Genomic DNA, 14,291 nt, shown 5'->3' on the forward strand with positions numbered 1-14,291 from the left:
TTTGTGTCCTAATAGAATCTAGTATCTTAAGAGCTGGAAGAGACATTGTAACCCTAAGCAGCTACCCACCAAATTCAAGAACTTGTTCAAATATTATTTTTTCCATGTCATGTATAAGACCATAGTACCAACTACTGAAATCATAAATGTTAGAATTTGAATTAAATGAGGCAGATGTATTACAGATGATAAATTACTTTATAGCCCCATGGTTCACATATGGCATGGGTGTAACACTTTGTTTCCCTTTTACAATTTATAACACATTAGTAAGCCAACTCTTCTGAAATCCTTGTTTGTGATAAGAGTGTTCATTTAATTGCTTATTATTTCAAATTATGTTTTCGGTTTGAGTTCAATGTCAATGACCTTTAAATGCTATCGATGAATGCAAGACAATTAAAGTGGTTTCTCTTGTAAAAGTTAGCTGTTTTTGCAAATCTGTAAGCAAACATGATTATGAATTACTTTTGCTGTGAAACTGCAGAGCTTGAGCATAGACTAAATCTTAGCCATCTTTTCATCTTGAGCAAACCTAGCATAGTGCCTTGCCCATAGTAGGCACCCAAATATTTTTTGGAAATAATTGCACATACCTTCAGGGATCATATGTGGCTTAGGAAACTGAATGGAATAGAAAAAAAAAACAGGCCCCAAAAAAGGGCAAAAATAAAATACAACTTGAGTGTTGCAATTAGGAAGTGATTATTATATTATCTTCATATTTGCTCCTTAATTTATCCCCAACTTCCACTGCACACACATACAAACACATTGGCGGTGGGGAGGACCCTTTTTTACACAATTTCCCTCCAGATGTCAAGTGGCAGAGATTTCTGTGTTTGTTGGGGTTGGGTTTTGTGTGTGTGTGTGTTTCGTTTTTAGTGTCACCGTGAGGCTTTTGTGTGGCTCAGCTTGGTTTAGTTTTTTTGGCATCTCTTTGTCAATCAAATGAGAGCACCTTTGACAGTACCGTTGGCAAGGTTGGACAAAGAAGGGAGGCCCACCTTTACTTCCCCCAGCCCAGCTCCTCCTTGCCCTTCTCTTTCCCTCTTCATCAGCAGGCAGGCCTGACTTGTAGCTTCCCAAGATATACTGAACGGTTAGCCAAACATAAGCACAAGCTTCCCAGACTTACGGTGCTTAGGCAACCAACGTGAACATTGGCAAGAAACCAGGCAAGGAAGAGTTCACCAAAGAAAGCCCTCTTTTTCAATCACGGGCAGATCCTCCCCCTCTTCCTTTCCTCTGGTCACCAACATGCAGCTGTCTCCAACAAGACGATCGTTCACTTTACAAGTAAAGAGAATTGCTGACGGAAGAAAGAAATATTAGGAGACCCAGAGACCAATTATTCCATCTGCTGTGGCTATGTGATTCTGGGTGAGTCATTCTTCTTCAGGAAATCAAAGGAATGTCAAGTATGTGGAGGTTACTGAGGATGGCCATGGAGCAGAATGTAGATCTTCCAGTAACTTCAAGTTGCCTTCCTGCCTCCTTCTTGCAGAAGCACACACCCCAGATATAATGAGTTTGAGGGAGGACGGTTGGTCAGGGAGAGGGAATGTGTTTCAAGGGGTGCGTTAACTCTACTTGGCCACTAAGTTGATGTAGGGAGGTTTCATTATCTTAATCTAAAGACTTGACTAATAAATTTGAAGTAATCTACAAAGGCTGAGCTGTTTGCTCTCATCAGTCAGAGGAAGAAATGTGAAGAAAATGATATGGGAAAAATTTTCTTCTCAATGTTTCCTAGTTCATATAATAAAAATAGAGGATAATTCGGTGGGAAAATACCTCAGTCAGTACTTCCTGTTATCTTAATGCCATGCCAGAATGAGGCATATCAAAAAGCAAATTATTCAAAAACATCCAGGGGCACCTGGGTGGCTCAGTTGGTTAAGCGACTGCCTTCGGCTCAGGTCCTGATCCTGGAGTCCCGGGATCGAGTCCCGCATTGGGCTCCCTGCTCGGCAGGGAGTCTGCTTCTCCTTCTGACCCTCCTCCCTCTCCTGCTCTCTGTCTCTCATTCTCTCTCTCTCAACTAAATAAATAAAATCTTTAAAAAAAAAAAATCCTTGAAATTCCCCAAGGTTCATATTAAGTGCCCCCTTATTAAATAAACTGCAATGAGCAAGGAGGGTGAAGACAATGAAGGAAGAGACAGCGAGAGCATGGGATCAGGAAAGTAGGGAGCAGTGGCCAGAACAGCTTGCTCACACTTCAGGGACTTCAGCTCAAGGCAGAAGGGCCACCACCACTTTGAGAATAACCCTGCTGTATTAGTTTGCTAGGGCTGCCATAACAAAATAGCACGGCTGGGGTAGCTTAAACAACAGGAATTTAGTTTCTCTCAGTTCTCTGGCAAGAAGTCCGAGATCAAGGTGCCAGCAGGCTTGGGTTCTCCTGAGATCTCTCTCCTCGGATTGCAGATAATTGCCTTCTCTCTGTGTCTTCACGTGGTCCTTCCCCAGTGCGTCCACATCCTTGGTGTCTTTTTGTGTGTCCAAACTCCCTCTTCTTATGAGGACACCAATCAGATCAGATTAGGGCCCACCCTAATGGCCTCATAAACTTCAGCACCCCCTTTAAGGGCCTTATCTCCAGAGACAGTCACATGCTGAGCTACTAGGGGTTAGGGCTTCAACATAGGAATTTTGTGGGGACAAAATTGAGCTGTTATGTCAGCCCATAACACTCTCCCTGCAACATGGCAGAGTCTAGTTAATATATGTACCCTTTAACGTGGCTATTCCTCAAGAAGTTTATCCTAGAAAAATAACTAGTATATACGCCAAGATGGTATTTACATAAGGATGTTTGTTGCAACACAGTTGAAACCGCAAAAAATAGTAAATAACCTAATTTTCCATTAATAGGATGTTTGTATCATAAAGTCTGACTATACAAATAGAATCCTAGGTCTGGCAAGATGTCCACGATATTACATCAAAAACTCAAGTCACAGAACACCATGTATAGCGCAAACTCGTGTTTAGAAATTATATCATGTATTTGCACAGGCCTAGAAAAAGGTCTGAAAGGATATATATTGAACTGTTAACAGTGGTTACCTCTAAGGTATTGGCTCTGGAGTAGGACCTTTCGCTTTTTATTTATATACTTATGTAATTTCAATTTTTTTTTAAAGATTTTATTTATTTATTTGAGAGAGAGAGAATGAGAGAGAGAGAACACATGAGAGGGAAGAGGGTCAGAGGACGAAGCAGACTCCCTGCCGAGCAGGGAGCCCGATGCGGGACTCAATCCCGGGACTCCAGGATCATGACCTGAGCCGAAGGCAGTCGCTTAACCAACTGAGCCACCCAGGCGCCCCTGTAATTTCAATTTTTGCAGCAGATGTGTTTGCTCTTGAAATTAAGAATGAAACCATTAATTTTTTTCATTATTCCTGAGGAACATGGGATAGACAAGTTTAAAGCCTATAAAGTTTGATGAGCATTCTAATAAATAATAAAAACTACCTACCTTTATTGAGCATCTATTATTTATGCGTTCAACAAGTATTTCTGAGCCCCTATGTCCCAGGCATTGTTAGGTACTTTGCATATATTACACCTAATCCTCACAAAAACTTTTCAAGGCAAGTTTTACTATTTTGATCTTACCAGTGCAGAAAACAAGGCTCAAAGATGTCAAGTAATTTGTAAAAGCTGCACCGCTGATAAGTAACAAAGCTTTATCATGCTGCCTTGTAAAATTACTTACTTCACTTGTATACACAGGATACAGAAAACCACAATCCAGCTCGATGTTATCTTAGAATCACATTTACAGGTCATCACTGTATTCTCTTAGCAAATAAACTACCACCTCTAAATCTAAGTCTAAATCAATATCTATCTATCCATATTTCATAACCACTAATCTCAAGTATTTGCCGGAACAATTTTGAACTTACAAGTGATTTGGTAAGTAGAGAAAATTCCATGATTTGAGCCCTCATTGTATGATGATCAGGTGATGTGGGAGGGGGTGACCAGGAGAGCCTCTCTTGTTTATTTTGTTTATTGTAGGGTAGGGCAGGACTGGTGTTCGGGACGCTAATAAAGCCGTGTCCAGGTCTATAACTTCAGTTATCGAAAGAAAGAGGCTCTGATGGATTATGTGCATTGATTACCATCTCTGGGAGAAGCACACACATACGTACTGTTCCCTGTGAAAATGAGAACTTCGTACAGATAGGCTGGTACAGTGGTGTGAAAAGTACTTCAAGAGAATCTCTGAAGCGGCGGGACTCTTGATGACCTCATCTCCTGAAATTCCTATCATTTCTCTTCAGATAGCTGTAGGATCAATTCCAGATAGCAATAGGATCAATTCGAATTGATCCTATTGCTATCTACAACCTATCTACAAGTGTGATTAAGGAGAATTCGGCATGTCTTCCAAATTCTTCCTAGCTCCTGCCTCTGATACTAACTTCATTCCTCTAAACACCTGCTCTTTGTTTAAAAGCAGTAGGTCCCCCAAAACACCGTGCTTTCATCTATCAGACGTGTATTACTTGGTGCGAATGAAGGTGAAGAACATGAGGACAATAAGCCCCTCCTCAGGGATTGGGGAAGAAACAGGTAAAACTGGGGAGGCTGGGGGCACAAAGACAAACCTGCCAATTTCCCTTTGTTGCCTGAGACGTAACGCTGGGACTAACCAGAACCCTGTCAGTCAAGAGTCACTGGAAGTTGAGTGGAGCGTAGAGATAGCTGCCTGATGCCTTCTGTGAGCAGAGCCCTTTATACTTACGTGGTCTTCTGAGCTATCGCCCTCAGTGAGCCTGACAAGCCTTTGCCCCAGTCCCTGTAAGTACCGTGGAGGGACAGAAAGGCTATAGGCTTTCAGTCAGAATAGAGTTAGGTTCAAATACAACTCATCCACTTACAGGTCATCTGACCGTAGGCAAATTGCCCTATCTCGCAGGGCTGTCATGAGGATGAAATGAGATTATATAAATAAAGAGCTTTGCACAGTGCCAGCTACACAAAAGGGATCCACTATCCAATCCGTCCTTTCTAGGCCCCTGTCGAGAACTCCACAGGACCAAAGTCCAGGCTTGAACCTAAGCCCAGTGAGCCAAGTACTTCTGGCTTTCCCAAATTCTGCCGAATCCTTTCTCTAGGCTTGCATCCTGTTTTCACGTCCTTTCTAGCATCGGGAATGCAACTTCAAACACATAGCTTGCCTTCCTTACACTCACCAACTACACCCCATGGGTGGCAGGGCCAGCTTCAGTCAGACTAGAGTCTGCTCTGGTCCCCCTGAGACCTGGTGATGTAGACCAGGGCTTCTCACTCCTTCCTGAGACCTCCCCAGACCTGAACTCCTTTGTATGCGGAGCCTGGAGATCTGCATTTTTTTTAAAGTTCCCCTCCCCTCATTGCAAGGGCCACATCACAAGTCTTCAGCCATTCTTGCTTACGTGCAGAAGTTCGCGGGATGCTGTGTTACGGAGACCTTGGCATCTACTCTGCAGATAGTGGGTGCTTAATAAATGTTTATTGAGCAAATGAAGGCTTTCTTTTGAGTGTTACTTTTTTCCTTACAAAGATAGTTAGCCATGGAGTTTTAAAATAACTTCAAAGTAATGGCACATGCTAGTTGTTCAATACAGATTGGCTCCTGAATGATTAAAGCCTGTTTTCTTTTGGGATGAATTTTGGGAGGGCAGTTATTTGGGAGAATGTCCGTGAGTACAGAAATTCCACAGAACTAAATGAAATGACAGCACATGAAAGAGTTTTATGAAGTGTGAAGGACTATGTGGAATAATAATGATGGTATATCATCCAAATCTCAGTGCCAGTATATTCTGATTTGTTCTGGAGTAAAAGAAACTAGGGTAGGGGCACCTGGGTGGCTTAGCCGTTAAGCGTCTGCCTTCGGCTCAGGTCATGATCCCAGGGTCCTGGGATTGAGCCCCGCATCGGGCTCCCTCCTCCGCAGGAAGCCTGCTTCTGCCTCTCCCTCCGCCTGCTTGTGTTCCCTCTCTCGCTGTGTCTCTCTGTCAAATAAATAAATAAAATCTTTAAAAAAAAAAAAAAAAGAAACTAGGGTAAGCCACTACTCAAAGGTTATAGTGTATGTCAGCTGGAAGGAGAAATGCAAGAAAGGCATCTCATTACTCCCAACTATATATGCACACTAAAGACACTTATCTCCTTTTTTCTTGTTTTCCTTTTACTTTTTTATTATGAAAAAATTCAAATATGCCAAGTAGAGAGAAGCGTATAATAAATTCTCATTTCTGTCACACAGCTTCAACAACGATTAACATTTTGTCTATATTGGACTAACCTATGTGCTACAACATAGTACTTCCGAATTTACTTTAAAGATTATTTGAAAAGAATGTGTAAGTAAATGCTTTAGGACTAGGTCAACATTCTTTGGGGAGATGTAGAGATAGCATGTACTCCCGGAGCCCATTTACATATATTTTTCAACATCTGGCTAACAATTCCTCTTTGAGTTAGAGGATTACAACATCCCAAACTCCGCACAATCTCCTGGTGAGTGTATATAATAGAGTCACTGTACTTGTCTCTAAAAAAACAACTTATTTATTTTTAGAACTTTAGAAAACTGTGGTTGTGTCCCCATCTGGGGTACAAAGGCCCAGTGAGCCCAGTTTGCTGTGGTTCTTGCATTCGTTGGCTCCAAATGTGCCACCACCAAGCTAGTCTAATGACAATCTGGAGGGAGATGCGGTGAGATGGGCTGCAGGTCTGGAGTCACCGACAGTAGAAAGCATTTCTGGAGAAGGATGATGACCAGGTTGACTGGATGCTCTAAACTTCCTTCCAATTGGGGAATTCAACAACACTGAGGATTCTTTTTCTCGCCTCTCATCAATTCACTCTTAAATACACAGAGCTGTTGTTCCAGACTTCGGCACTCCTGTTGGCTTTCTACACCTACCTCTTTTCCTACCTGCTTACGAGGAGCTGGAGATCATCTGCTATGAACCCTATATAAATTCCATTTTGTCCAAATTATTACCCATTCCCTTTATCTTCTCTCTAGTCTCTGAAGAATTTTCCTGATTTCTTTCTAAAGCCAGGGTTTCCATCTGTCCTTTTCTTTCCTCCCTCTCCCATGTCCTTCTTGACTTTACTCCCCTTCATCTATTCCTCTTCCATTTTCTGGATCTCCCTCCCTGCTCATCTCTCCCCCTAACCCCTTTGATACCTAACACACCTTTTCTCTCCTGGCCTACTACTCTCCCTTGATTCTAATTTTCTAATTTCTGTTAATGGTGTTTCTGTCTCTCTCCTGCTTTTTCATCTATAGACTTTATCCACGTTGGTTTCTTCTCCTTCTTGATCCTCAGCAGCATCAGCCTATCTGAAGTTCTAAAGCCGAAACCTCTTTATAGACCTTCTGCTCAAACTGTTTTCAGCAGAATTTGGTATTACTACACCTTCCTTACTAGAACTTTCATTTCCACCAGAGCCCATGGGACATTCTTCTGGCTTTCCTCCCTCCTGGAATGCTTCTGTTCGGTTTCCTTCCAGGATTTTTTACCCCTTCCCCTTTCTCTTGAAACAAACCCTTTAAATATAAGCTTTCAGAAGATTCAGTCTCCAGCCCTCTGTTTTAACTCCTGACAATCTCTTGGTAATCTCATCTATCTTACAGCTCTGTCTATCCAGCTCTCCCTGTTATGAGAATGACTCCCAGCCCTACACCTTAACCCTCATCCATCTTCCCCTAATCAGACCCTGTCCCTCACTATACTCTGAGCATCCCACACCGATGTGTTGCAGACATCTTAAACTCTGATCTAAATTAAACTCATCACTTTTCACTCCTATGCCTTTGTTCTTGGCTAATCAATTCAATGGTCTCCTTCCACCATTATCTTTCAAATCAGTCTTCTGTTCACTATCCTTCTTCAGAACTCATTAACTCTTGCTTGGACCACTGCATATTTTCCTAAATGGTCTCCCTGCTTTCAGTTTGTTTTCCCTCTGTTTAGTGGAAAAATAGCAAATCAAATTTGTTACTTCACATCTTAAAGCTTTTGCATTTTGAAAGACTCTGTCCCATTCTTTGGCTCATTTAATGGTTTTTCCCACCAATATCTTTAATGTTGGCTTTTTTGGACACTGCCAGAGTCATCTTCCAAAGGTTTAGATCTGGGTATGTCCCTTTGAGCTCAAAGACTTTCCTAACATTGCCTTCTATAGTCAAAGCCCTCCATGATTTGGTCCAAATCCATTACTGTAGGCTTATCTCCCACTTAACTCTTGCAGCCTGGTCTGTGACAAGTTCTTCTGTGCTCAGTTCCTTTTTCTTAAACTATGTATTACCTCTGTCAGGTGCCCTTCCTTCCAGATCAGCTCTTGTAAATTATCTGTTCTTCAAAGTTCACTTCAAATCATTCTCCAAAATGCTCTCTCCCCACAACCAAAGTCAGAATAAGAGCCTCTCCACATTATTAAATACTTGGATGATATCTGTAACACAGAATTTTCCACGATCTTTTTTGGCATCCAACAGTTTGTTGCTCCTCTCCATTAGACCATACACTTAGAGGAGAGGGACAGTCTAATTCATTTTTGTATCCAACCCAACGACAGAGGAGCACTCCCATAGTAGGTGATTTCTCACTTATTGAATCGTCGAATTCGATAGCAAGAGTTGCCTTGATTTAATCTGTAGAATTAAGAACAAAATTCAGGGGATGCCTGGGTGGCTCAGTCGGTTGGGCGTCTGCCTTGGGCTCAGGTCATGATCCCAGGACCCAGGGATCCAGTCGAACATTGGGCTCCTTGCTCTGCCCCTCCCCCTCTTGTAGTCTCTCTCTCTCTCTCTCTCTGACATTAAATAAATAAAATCTTTAAAAAAAAAAAGAATAAAATTCAGCTTATTTGGGAAACAAGACTTTGATTTTGTTTTCCTCAATGATTTGGTCTTTATTATAATATAATTTTTTCCATTTATATAGAACTTCTATAGTAGGAATTATTCAGTGGACAAAAAATTCATGATTTTCATCATATAAAAGCAAGTCACTGACTAATATAAGAAATAATAACATGTTGTAGGAAGGTACAGTGCAGATGAAAGAGTATATGCGAATATCAGGGGAGTTTCTGATTGTAGTTAAAAGAAAAAATGTATGTGCAGTGCTTATTCTTTTTCTGGGACAGAGTAAGCACCTGGTAAATGTTACCTAATATTATACAGCAAATAAAGTAGCTGGAAAAAAATAATTTCCTTTATCCCATGTAGTCCACAGTTTTGTGTGACAGCTGATATTAACTTTGAAATGCATTCAGTTTTAAGTCTGTCAGAGATGTGCTTTTAGGATAATTTCAAAAGCAAGTAGCAAAGAATAAGGCATGTGAGGAGATAGCGTGATGTAATTAACCACGTGCACTATTGATGAGGACTTGGCTTCCCTCTGTACCACTTGATATTCAGTGAAATAAATAATGGTGATAATTGTCACATTCCTAACAAAGACATCTGCTAAACCAGGCAACTGTTTAGCAGTTTGCTACTGACAGCTTGCTTCAAATGTGAATGTTGCCATTAAGAAAAAATAGAGTTTCTGTATTTATCACATTACCTAATATGTTGTGTTGGCAATGCTTCATCTGGGGATCAAAAGATTTAGGCCTGATAATTAAATTCAACATTCAAACTTCTATATTTGCTTAGGAGACCATTAGAAGATCTTTATGTTTGTTGCTGTTGTTCAAATGTAAATGCAATATATCTACATGATAAAAATGAAAAATCCAACAGTTAAGAATGGTATCAACTGAAGAGTAAGTCTACTCCATTCTCTGTATCCCCCATTCGACCTCTCTAGAGAGAGTCTTTTGAATCACATACTATGTAAAAACTGTACTAAATCATACAAATCAACCAACTCCACTTTATTTTATACACGACCTTGAATTTCAGAAAATCCCAGTGTTGCACAATGCCCAAAGACAAATCATTATATCTTTTGATTTTTCTCTATTGGTCAGTATCATCATAACAAAAATCTCCATTTCAAGGTGATGTTTTGAAGGACCCAGAAGACTGAAAGTTTTACTCTTTATTCCCTCATCTGATGATTAATCACTAAGAAATATCTGAAACAGTTTCACCCTTAGACCAGGATGAGAAAAGTCCCTGACTCTGGCCTCAAACTTTTGAGGGCCCTATTCTTGCTTTCCTTTGGCCATGCCTCTCCCCATGAGGTGAGGGGTCTGTGTTGCCAAGGGGACATGCCTACTCAGAGCTGTATGCCCTCTACCAGACCCATATTTGGGGTAGCCTGGACAGAGGAATTCCAAGCTCACATGGTCCAAAGAACATCTGTGGCTTCTTCCCGACCTCTATCCTCACAAGGCTGGGTAAGCCATGGGTTGGGACTACAAACTAGCTCTCCTCTTCCTTCCTGCTGGTTTCTGGCATGGAACTCTGAACATCAGTTTGAGAAATCTAAATTCAGACCTAATCATTTAGGTTGTTATGAAGATGCCAAGGTAGGAGGATTTAAATATTTATTTAGCAATTTGCTAGCTTGATCTATAACTTTAAAATATTTAGATATATACATGTTCAATTTAATATGTACTTTTGCCCTGGACCCCCTCATATGTTAGAAGGCAGACCTGATTTAAGGATAATGTCATTGTGAACCTCATATAATTAAATGCCTTTCCATTTGGATTGGGTTTCTAACAGCTCTTTGAAATAAATGCAAAATGAATCTTACTCTTTAAATCACTTTTTTTAAATGAATAACTTCCAATTTCAAATTATTCTGTCCCTCATATATCTGTTGTTGGAATATTTAGTGAAGAACTTCCTTTATTAATCTCTTACTAGAGGTAGAACTTCACTTTGTTAGTCTCTTTAGAAAATAACAAACTTCCATAGCTTGCTCTTCATTTCAAGTAGTTTTTTATGGATCTGCCATTCTGCACTCGCACTGCTTTTTTTTTTCCCTATCCATAAATTATCTCTCTTTCAATCAATCACACAAGTTTCTCAAAACAGAAACTTTGACTTAAACTTACCCTCACTTTACAGAAAAAGAAACTGAGGATACTACAGAAGAGGGTAGCATGATCTTTTAGGCAAAACCATTCAGGAGTTTGGGTCCATACAAGTTTGGCAGGCTCAGATCAGTTGGGTTTCCATTTTGTACTTATTTTTTAAAATGAATCCACAGAAATGCAGGGTGTAAAAAGATTCATCATTCAGGAAGGGAGGTGGCTTCTCAACACTGATCATAGTTTACTCAGGAGTCCATCTCATTGTTTATTCATAGAAAGTCCTATAGGCAGCAGCTGATAAATTAGTTAAATTGGGTATTCCAATTCACATCATTAATGTCTGTGTGTGTGTGTGTCTGTATTTTTTTCTTTCCACCTTATTCTCCATCCACTCTTTTTCCCATTCTACCCCTGACAGATGACCACTGTTACTAGGTACCTGTATGTGCATGCAGTGTTTCTCTAGAAAAATGCAAGTTCTTATACAAGTGATTTTTTTCCTTAACAACCTTGGAGATCTTTCCTTATCAGTTCAGGCAGAGCTTCTTTATTCTTTCTTGAATGTTGCATAGAAAGCCAAACATTGTATGGCTATCCTATAATTTATTTTTATCAATAACTTTCATTTCTTAACAACATTCTTATATATTTTTTAAAAATTGTGAAGATGGTACAGAGAATTCCCATATGCTGGTCTATTATTAACATTCTGCTTTAGCTTGGTGTACTTGTTACAATTATTGAACCAATACTGATACATTATTAACTAAAGTCTTTACTTTGTTCGCATTTCTTTAGTTTTACTGTTTCTCTTTCAGAGGGTCATATTACATTTAGTCCATCTTGTCTCCTGAGGCTCCTTTTGGCTATGACAGTTTCTTAGACTTTCCTTGGTTTTGTTGCTCTTGACAGTTTTGAGGAGCACTGGTTAGGTATTTTGCAGAATGTTTTTCAACTGAGATTTATATAATGTAGTTTTGTACAAATACATTTTTTACCAAAAATCTTTTGATGAATGCTTGATTCCTTCCCCCCACCCCCAAACGGCCACTACAATGCTGCAGTGAGTGACAGTGCACATCAGCCTCTTCCCATGGCTAGAGTAAATTCCTAGAAGTGGCATTGGCAAGTTAAAGAGTAAATGTATTTGTAATTTTGACACTGTTGGCAAATTGCCTTCCACAAGGACGGTGTCAGTTTATACTGCATATATGAGAGTACCTGTTTCCGGACAGCTTTGCCAACATGGAGTGTTCTAAAACTTTTGGATTTTTTTACCTGATAGAAGAAAATTAGTACCAGCATGGTATAAAAGTTTTAATAACATTCATTATGACTGAGGGTGGAGAATTTTATGTATGTTATTGCTTATTAAAAATAGTCTTTGCTTTCATTGTATTTCCTAAGCGTTTTTTTCATGTATATGAAAGCTATTGATTTCTGCATAATAATTTGATAAGGTAGAGATAATTTCAGCTCAGTATCTCAGGGATGCTTGCTATGTACTTCCATGTTAGATCTATGTATATATTGACTCCTCTTCTCAAACGCAATAGTTGACAGCAAGTTGGTTTCTATTTAGACATACTCACATACTCCAAAGAAACTGCTGCTAACCATCTCAAGGGTTGTCCAAAGACGGTTCATTTCGGACTTCTTGTAAGAATGTTGTTCTGTAGTGTGTTTCCTTTGCATCCCGTACTTTCTTTTCTTTTTTTTTAATGTAGGTTCCACCCCTAGTGTGGAGCCCAACACGGGTCTTGAACGCACAACCCCCGAGATCAAGACCTGAGCCGAAATCAAGAGTCGGACGCCCAACTGACTGAGCCACCCAGATGCCTCTGGCATCCTGTAATTTTTAAACTTATTGTCAGGTAGGAGCTGTATTGGCCCATCATCCTTTCTGGAGAGCAGAGATCATCACCCAGGTATAGAAAACTGACCTCAGCGCTACCTCCGTCTTTATCAGCAAGCCACAAAAATGCAGCTGTAATGTCTACAATGGAGGTATCCTCCAGGTTTTGCATTTACTCTGCAAACAAAGAATGACACATTATAATTGCTCTAGGAAGCAAATTAATTCTGAAAGATTTTGAAAGAAAGGATTGCTATCTACTTTTTCATCTCTGTAGAGAACCCTCATGTGTGTTTGGGAAGATCTTATAAATGATCTCAAGAAGAAGCTTTTCAAGCACAGGTGATGACAAAATCACAGCTTCAAGGATCAGAGAAAAATCGCACAGTTCTTTCTTTTCCTCTAACTTCTGTAATTTCCTTAATTTCATAATTCAGCCATTTATTATAGGCCTACCATGCTGTTAGATCTTGGTAAGAGCTCTGGGGATATAAACAGGCTATGACACAGGCCCTGCTGTCCTCTATGTTTATAATTTAAATGAGGGAGATAGATTTGAAGAAAAACAATCATGAATTTATGTATTAAGTGCTAAAAGAGGTATGCACAATGGAGTGTTACAGAGACTACAAATAATTCTATAGGGCACTGGAGACGGGAATGAGAAGTAAGCAAGGAGGTAGGAGATTCCAGGAGAGAAGAGATGACACCTAAGAAGTGAGAAGATTGAGAGAGACTGAGCTATCTCATCCTACATAAGCCCTGATTCAGTTGATTCTTTTAGGAGAGAGCCATCTTCCCCAGAGAATGGCACCTTGCCTTGGTCAGTTGTGGGATGTTTTTAGGTGGCACACTGATATGCCTTTAAATTGATTTACTCAGAGAATTATTCTCTTTGAATCCTTCTGATTAAATTAAGGAAAAGTTCTGTTTGTAACTGGTATCCTCTTTTATATCTTTTTTTTTTAAATATATTTTATTTATTTATTTGACAGAGAGAGAGAGCACACAAGCAGGGGGAACAGCAGAGGGAGAGGCAGAAGCAGGCTCCCTGCTGAGCAGAGAGCCCGATGCGGGACTTGATCCCAGGACTCCGGGATCATGACCTGAGCCGAAGGCAGTCACTTAACCAACTGAGCCACCCAGGCGCCCCTCTTTTATATCTTTTAACACTTGCATTACTTTTATTTATTTATTTATTTATTTATTTATTTTTTAAAAGATTTTATTTATTTATTTGAGACAGAGAGAATGAGAGAGACAGAGAGCACATGAGAGGGGGAAGGGTCAGAGGGAGAAGCAGGCTCCCTGCCGAGCAGGGAGCCCGATGCGGGACTCGATCCCGGGACTCCAGGATCATGACCTGAGCCGAAGGCAGTCGCTTAACCAACTGAGCCACCCAGGCGCCC

General features: G+C 40.2%; 1 protein-coding gene across 2 annotated transcripts in view; it reads right to left on the bottom strand.

Moving 5' to 3' along the window:
- Window positions 1–3,466: 3,466 nt before the first annotated feature.
- Window positions 3,467–14,291, bottom strand: part of LOC115941206 (uncharacterized) — a 76,304-nt gene continuing 65,479 nt past the window's right edge. Inside the window, exon 4 of one of the 2 annotated variants that reach the window (XR_014139208.1) lies at window positions 3,467–6,774. The gene's annotated coding sequence lies outside the window, so the exon portion shown is untranslated. Of the gene's footprint in view, window positions 8,680–14,291 lie in introns of both variants that reach the window. The other variant, XR_014139204.1, reaches the window with a different exon arrangement.

Source organism: Leptonychotes weddellii, chromosome 12 (genome assembly GCF_054177405.1).
Source record: "Leptonychotes weddellii isolate Sample4059 chromosome 12, ASM5417740v2, whole genome shotgun sequence".
Taxonomy (NCBI): Eukaryota; Metazoa; Chordata; class Mammalia; order Carnivora; family Phocidae; genus Leptonychotes; species Leptonychotes weddellii.